Raw genomic sequence first — 7,185 nt, 5'->3', positions numbered from 1 at the left:
ACTTTCTACTTATTTTGGGCTGAAAATCTTTGACTCTGTGATATTCCAAGCACTGTGTAAGACAATGGACATACAAGGAGATGCTACTCTCAAGAACCTTACAGTGTGATAAGAGAGACAGACCATTTTTCAAATTATGCAGCAATTGCATGCATAACAAGACACTAAGGAAAGGCAGGGCCTATAACAAAAGGAACTAAGTTGTGTTCTAATAGAATGAGGTGTTAGGGGATACATTTAGTAGCAGGAGGAGAGGAAAAGATATTTCAAGTACTGAGAGTAAGTGCAAAGGAATAGAGACAATGATGAATATATACAGAAAGAAGAGATGAAGAATATATTTATATAGTATGCTGAGAGACATTTACCACAATGGCAAACATAATGGGGTAAAGAATCAGAACTCAGACACAGGATGGCTGAAAAACAAGAGATTTAATTCTGCAGTAAAATCATTGAGTAATAGGTACAGAGACCCAGAAGCAAAATGTCTGTAATACTGAGAGTGCTAAGTCACAACCTGGATGGGGCTGAGGAGAAGCAGGCATGGCCGGAGATGGAGCCAAGCCACTTCTAACCAAGGGAGTTGGAAGTCCCTAAAGTATAGTTATAATGTTGTTTGTCCCTTATTCGTGATCATAAAGAACAAAGATTTTTCATAAATTATTTGGTGACAAATTTAAGCTCATCTGGTAACAAAAACTGGCCTAAACAGGCATGATGCTCTTTATTCTTTATCTTATCTGGCATTAATATCAATGAATTTCACTGTAGAAGTGTTCATTTTTATTAATACTTATATTCCCCCCTTCCTTACACAAGACCTGTCTCAGATCCCATTAAAGGTGACATGACATGTAACATAGAGTCTATGCTTCATACTACCTTTTTAAAATATGAGAAATTCTCAATCATAAATCACACACGTCCCCTAGGGTTTTGAGTAAGAGTCTATGAACCTTAGATTTTGAGGTTCCACGGAATCAGTCAGATACACTATTGTCCTAAAAGGGGCTTATTGTCCAAAAAAGGTTTCAGAGTTCATGGAAGACCCACTTAGAATTGTTTTGTTAAATGAAGAAGTTTTCAGTACCACACACATTCAATTATTATTAACCACATTTGCAATCAGTGGCAAAGTTTATTTTACTTAAATAAAACTAGTTAAAACAAAAAATAAATTGCCAATCATTGAACCCAGAAGTCATCAACCCTTTTCCTCCCCTTATAATGCAAAGAATACCAGAGAAAATAATTGTCAAACAACATTCTCTTTGCCTCCTATAACCTTAATAGATAGTTTCCTGGAATTGTCTATTCAGAGAGAAAATTAATTTCCATGCACAGCTGGAAATACCACATTGGCAAGCAAGGAAAACATCCAACTCCAGAAGATTAAATAAAAAGTGGAGGAACTATAAAGACTCGACAAAATAGAACTTGCTCAGTAAGATGTTCCTATGAAAGCAGCTCTCTGCCTGTTTATTTAATGTATGAATACATCTTTTAAAGTGAAGTAGCTGTAATTAAAGAAGATCTGCATCCAGAGAAAATATCATTCAAGCCCTAGCTGGTTTGGCTCAGTGGAGAGAGCATTGGTTTGCAGACTGAAGGGTCCCAGGTTCGATTCCAGTCAAGGGCATATGCCCGGGTTGTGGGCTCAATCCTCAGTGTGGGGTGTGCAGGAGGCAGCTAATCAATGATTCTCTCTCATCATTGATGTTTTTATTTCTCTCTCCCTCTCCCTGCCTCTCTGAAACCAATAAATAAATATATATACATATATATATACATATATATACATATATATGTGTATATATATATATGTGTGTATGTGTGTGTGTGTGTGCGTGTGTATATATATACATATATATATATATATAAAATTCAAGAAGTTTTTCTGGTGCTATATGAAAGAAGAAAAGGTTGGCACTCCTTTGGGCAGAATAAAAGAGGTCCTCAGGCCTACAAAACACCTATCTGGTTAAGACTCTGCCACCTACTTCATGACATCTAACCATGGGTTTGTTTGTTTGTTTCAATTTTAGGATGATGGAAAGGTTCTGGGGAGAAATATTGGTGATCGTTGCACAATACTGTGAATATACAAATGCCATTAAAGTGTCTACTCAAAAAATGGTTAAAATGGTAAATTTGATGCTAGATATATTTTACCATGATAGAAAAAGAATTTCAGTAATATACAAAAAGCTCTTAAAAACCAATAACAACATAGAGATGGCTAAAGGAAATATGGGCAAAGGACATTCAAAACAGGGGAATAAAATCCAGTAAATATATGAGGAAAATGTTCAAAACCACTAATCATGAAGAATGCAAGTAAAAATTACTAAACTATTATGTTTCATCTTTCAAATTAGGAAAGATTAAAAAGATTGTGAAGTTGTAAGTACAAATTGGTAGTTACAAAATAGTCACAGGGATGTAAAGTACAGCATAGGGAATACAGTCAATAGTATTTTAATAACTATATATGATGCCTGGTGGGTACTGGAAATTTCGGGGGGGGGAATCACTTTGTAAAGTATATGATTATCTAACTGCGATGCTGTACACCTGAAACTAATATAAAATAATATAGAATGCAAACTGCAATTGAAATATAAAATCTTTTAAAAGATTGAGAATTTGTTTTAAAATAAGCACTTTCTCTACCCACTAACAAGATCAGGCTCTGTGTCTACATCTCCCTCCACTGGCTTGGACCTAATGGATAGACCCTCTCTACCCTGACAGCCATCAAGAAAAAGCAGGCTCAGGGTGCCATCTGGGGACTACTTCCTGATGCTGTAACTGCCTCTGGCAATGACTTGTGTGGCCCATAGTCAACTAATGACCAAACTACAGAGAATGGAACACTTTGCACAAACACTTTAAAAGCAAACAGATGCCACCTTCAGGAACTGCCACACAGAAAGGCAAATAAGAAGCAGTGACAATGTGGGAAGGACAACACCCATCCCCCCCACCCACCCCACCCCCCCACACACACACAATGGCATCCAGTCAGCTGCCTTGGTCCTGCTGCCTGGATTCTCAGGTTGTCAGAGAAAAATTAAAAACCTCCATGGGCTCTTAGCACGGAACTGACACTGTGTACATAGCGGCAGGGAGAAAGTCCAATGAAAATCAATGTGTTATGAAAGCAAAGATAAAGAAAAACATTCTACAAGAACTTGATCGTTGCAGACTTCCTAATGAGTGCCAGTCTGAGTTCAAGATATCAGGGACATTTCTAGATAAAGCTTGACAGAGTTCCAAAGTGGCGTGTTGTGTCACAAAACGTGGGATTACATCCCTCTTATCTTTGACAAACAACCCCAAGCACTTTGTGCTTCGGTAAATCCTCTGGGGTTTCTCTCACACACAGTGAGGGATCGCTTTCATCACCTGGAGACTCAGTCCCCATACAGAAGGAAGTGGCTGGTAAAATACCTGGCACCAAGCTGGGACTGGATAAATACGTGTTCAGCGGAACTGAAACAAGTAGGAGAAGCTATTAAAGATTACCCGTCTCTATTGATGGAGTTGATTATGGTCCCAACTTTCCACCTGACTTAACCCGAGGAAAATACCTGCCTTATCTATAGAGAGGCTCTGTTCTTTTCCACTTGGAACCACAAGTACTAACCACCTACCCAGCGTGATGCTCAAAGGCTTGGTGAAGGTTCAGTTCCCCAGAATCAGCATCTTTGGCCCCATCTCTGCTGGCAAAAATGTAGAAATTTTAAAACATGGAGGGAAACAGTAGAAGATGGATAGCTGATCAAGTGAAGCTCCTCACAGAAGAGAGCTGGTGACAGGTAAGCCACCTCAAGGAGACCCACTGAAATAAAGTAGGAGTCAGCCTCTTCCAGTGCCCTCCTCTGAAAAGGATGCTAGAACTCAGTCAGTGGCTTTCAAGCTTCTTCAATATCTACTCATACATATAAAAGACATGCCACATTAAATGCATATTTATTCATACATATAAACCTGCCTATCTATATAAACTCAACATCAGTTTCACCTATTAATCATATTAATACTTAATTTTACAACGTGTGTGTACTCTGGTATGTTGTGATATGGCTTATTCTAGTCTGCTGTTTAACTGCCACCAACTAAATTGACGTCATGGATAACTAATAGTCCATGATAGGCAGTTTGCAAAACACTGGACTAGATTTTTTCTTTCCAGTTCATTTTTTAAATATCATGATTTTATTAAGAAGCAGCCTAAAAATATCCAGCACTCCTAAATAAATACTAGTTCCTCCATGACCTTCCCAGCGCTAATTCCTGAGTGAAATGATATATCCCCTGTGATATCTTTGCCTTCCCTTCTTCCTCACAGTAAATACCTATGATCCTTTCCACTCGACAGGCTTTCAAAATGATTTTCCCAGGTTGCATGACTAAGCCAAACTAGACAGAAGTGAGCACACGGGATTGTGAAAAAGTTAAACATCTACCAAAGAAACTCCCTTTAATGCACAATCAAGTCCATTTGAATACGTGTCAACTATCAGGCACGAGCTACGCAGAAGTCAACATGATATTCGTGCAGCAGCAGTGAACCACATAAACCTTGATTTTAATTAATTGAGAGATAGTTCAAAGTAGAAATCTATAAAACTATGAAGTACATTCCAAACTATAAAATATTTTCCCAAAATAAAAATATTCCAACTTTCTAAAGTAGCACCTATTGTCACTTTTGTAGATTTTTAATTGGCTGCCTTCTGCTGCAATAACCCCCTACCTAATCATTTCATTTCCACCATCTTTGGAAATGCCCCCAACTTCTGGGAGTACAGGAATCTCTGGTGGAAAATGGGCTGGCTTTGAGTCAAATGATATTTCCCAATCACAAACCTGGGGGGTTTTCAGTATGTAGCTGGAAAAAGGCCTTGTTTACTTCTTCCCATTATAGTTGAAACACCACCTAAATCATAGTCTCCTCAGGGGCTTTACAATCTTCACATGGAACCCTAACAGCATCATTTGTGTTTGTCAGTGGTTTCAAATTGCTTTCCTCTAAACCTTCTCTTCATTTCTAAGTCTGCAGGGTAAAGAAAAAATACATTCCACATGTGTTTAATGGAATTTGAATATTTTAATCATTATAGTTTATAAAACAAAACATAAAGCCTCAATTTTTAAAAGCACTTCAATTCATAAATATGAAAGAAACACTAATGTCAAAAAAATTAGGTCCATTGTAATCCTGTAATCAAAGCATTCTGTGTATTTTCCAAACTTGGCAAGACACATTTTTATTTTTAATCTTTGAACTACTAATTCTGGAGGAAAAACAAACACCATTAACTTCCTCTTCAGTCACTAGCTGTCTGCGCCATGTGTTTTTATCGCTTCCTGCCACAAGGAAATACGGTTAAAACAAAGAATGATATTCAAAAGAGAATTCTCTGGGTGACTTGAAAATTAGTCTTTCAGGGCTTGAGACATAGTATAAACATATTTAAATAATGGTACAGAGTGATAAAACCACCCAGAAAACCTTCACATTTTTTATTACATGATTTCATCTTATGCTAAAAACAGGTCTGCCAAGATTATTTGATGAATAAATGGAGTAGGTCAAGTTAAATAACTTTGCTCCACTCACGCAGCTAATACATGGCAGAGTTAGAATTTAAATCCATTCTGTTTCAGACCCAACCTCATGGTGGAAACTATATCACACTCTTCCCAGTGAACCTTTTGATCAAATGGTAGGTTTTTATTTTAGCCTGTTTTTCTAAACCATGATGGGCCTTGTGTATGAGTGGTGGAGAGAGCAATTAATGGAGGCTGTGGGTGCTAAGAACATGGGGACTGGTTTATTATTCTACACCCTTAGTTGTGTTCAACAGGTATTTATTGGGGCCTATGCACTAGGTAGTACATAGTGGATCCCAAACAAAGATGCAAATTATAGCTCTTACCCTAAGGAGTTAGCAAGAAATTTAGAAAGAGAACTGTGTTAGTCTGCTTGGGCTGCTGTAACAAAATACTATAGACTGACTGATTTAAAGAACAGAAATTGATTTCCCACAGTTGTGGAGGCCGGGAAGTCCAAGATCAAAGTGCTGACCGAGTCAGTGTCTAGCAAGGACCCTCTTCCTGGTTTGTAGATGGCCTTTTTGCTGTGTACTCACATGGTCTTTCTTGGGTCCAAGCTCATGAAGAGATAGATCTCTCTCTTCCTCTTCTTATAAGGGCACCAATCCCATCATGAGGATGCTACCCTTCTGACCTAATCCAAAACTAATCCTTCCAAGACCCCCAGCTCCAAATACCATCATATTGGGGGGCTAGAGTTTCAACATATGACTTTTGTGATGACATAAACATTCCACAACAGAAACCCAACAGGTAAAACAAACAATCAAATTAACTTCACACATGTAAGTCTAAAAACATTATCATTTAAGTACATTAGGGAAATAGATGTTGATAGTGAAAGAAAAATACTTTTCCAAACATTAAATTTTAAAAAATTCCAATTACATTTTCTGTTGTTTTTCAATATTATTTTGCATTGGTTTCAGGTGTACAGCACAGTTAGGCAATCATATACTTTACAAAATGATCCCCTCATATTTCCAATACACACTTGTCACCATACATAGTTATCACTATTATTCTATATAATAAAAGCCTAATAAGCTAAGTGTCCGGTCGACCTGTCGGCTGTTCAGCCAATCAAAGAGTAATATGCTAACAATATGCTAAGGCCACTCAACCGCTCACTATGATGTGCACTGACCACCAGGGGGCAGACAGTTGACTGGTTGACCAGTCGCTATGATCTGCACTGACCACCAGGGGGCAGACACTCTGACCAGTAGGTTAGCTTGCAGCTGGGGTCCGGTGATTGGGACTGAGAAAGATAGGCCAGACACTCCCTGGAGCCCTCCTGTGGTCCCTCCCCAGCTGGCCAACCTCCCTCGCCCCTCTCCAGCCTTGATCATGCAGTGCTGGAGTCCCTCGGCCTGACCTGTGCCCTCTCGCAATCTGGGACCCCCTCAGGGGATGTCAGAGAGCCAGTTCGGCCCGATCCCACAGGCCAGGCCCAGGGACCCCACTGGTGCACCAATTTGTGCACTGGGCCTCTAATTGACTATAAAAAAGTAAATTTTTGACAGTGAATACAATCCATAATATAGACAATATTCT

General features: G+C 38.7%; 1 non-coding gene across 1 annotated transcript; it reads left to right on the top strand.

Annotated features, from left to right (window-relative positions):
• Positions 1 to 1,903: 1,903 nt before the first annotated feature.
• On the top strand, positions 1,904 to 2,029 carry LOC111825174. The gene has a single exon (XR_002828300.1). It is a non-coding gene; the product is annotated as a U6atac minor spliceosomal RNA (small nuclear RNA).
• The last annotated feature ends 5,156 nt before the right edge of the window (positions 2,030 to 7,185 follow it).

The sequence above is a fragment of the Myotis lucifugus genome, unplaced genomic scaffold (genome assembly GCF_000147115.1).
Source record: "Myotis lucifugus unplaced genomic scaffold, Myoluc2.0 scaffold_15, whole genome shotgun sequence".
Classification (NCBI taxonomy): domain Eukaryota; kingdom Metazoa; phylum Chordata; class Mammalia; order Chiroptera; family Vespertilionidae; genus Myotis; species Myotis lucifugus.
Note: the sequence above shows the minus strand (reverse complement) of the source record. Positions and strands in the feature narration are given on the sequence as shown.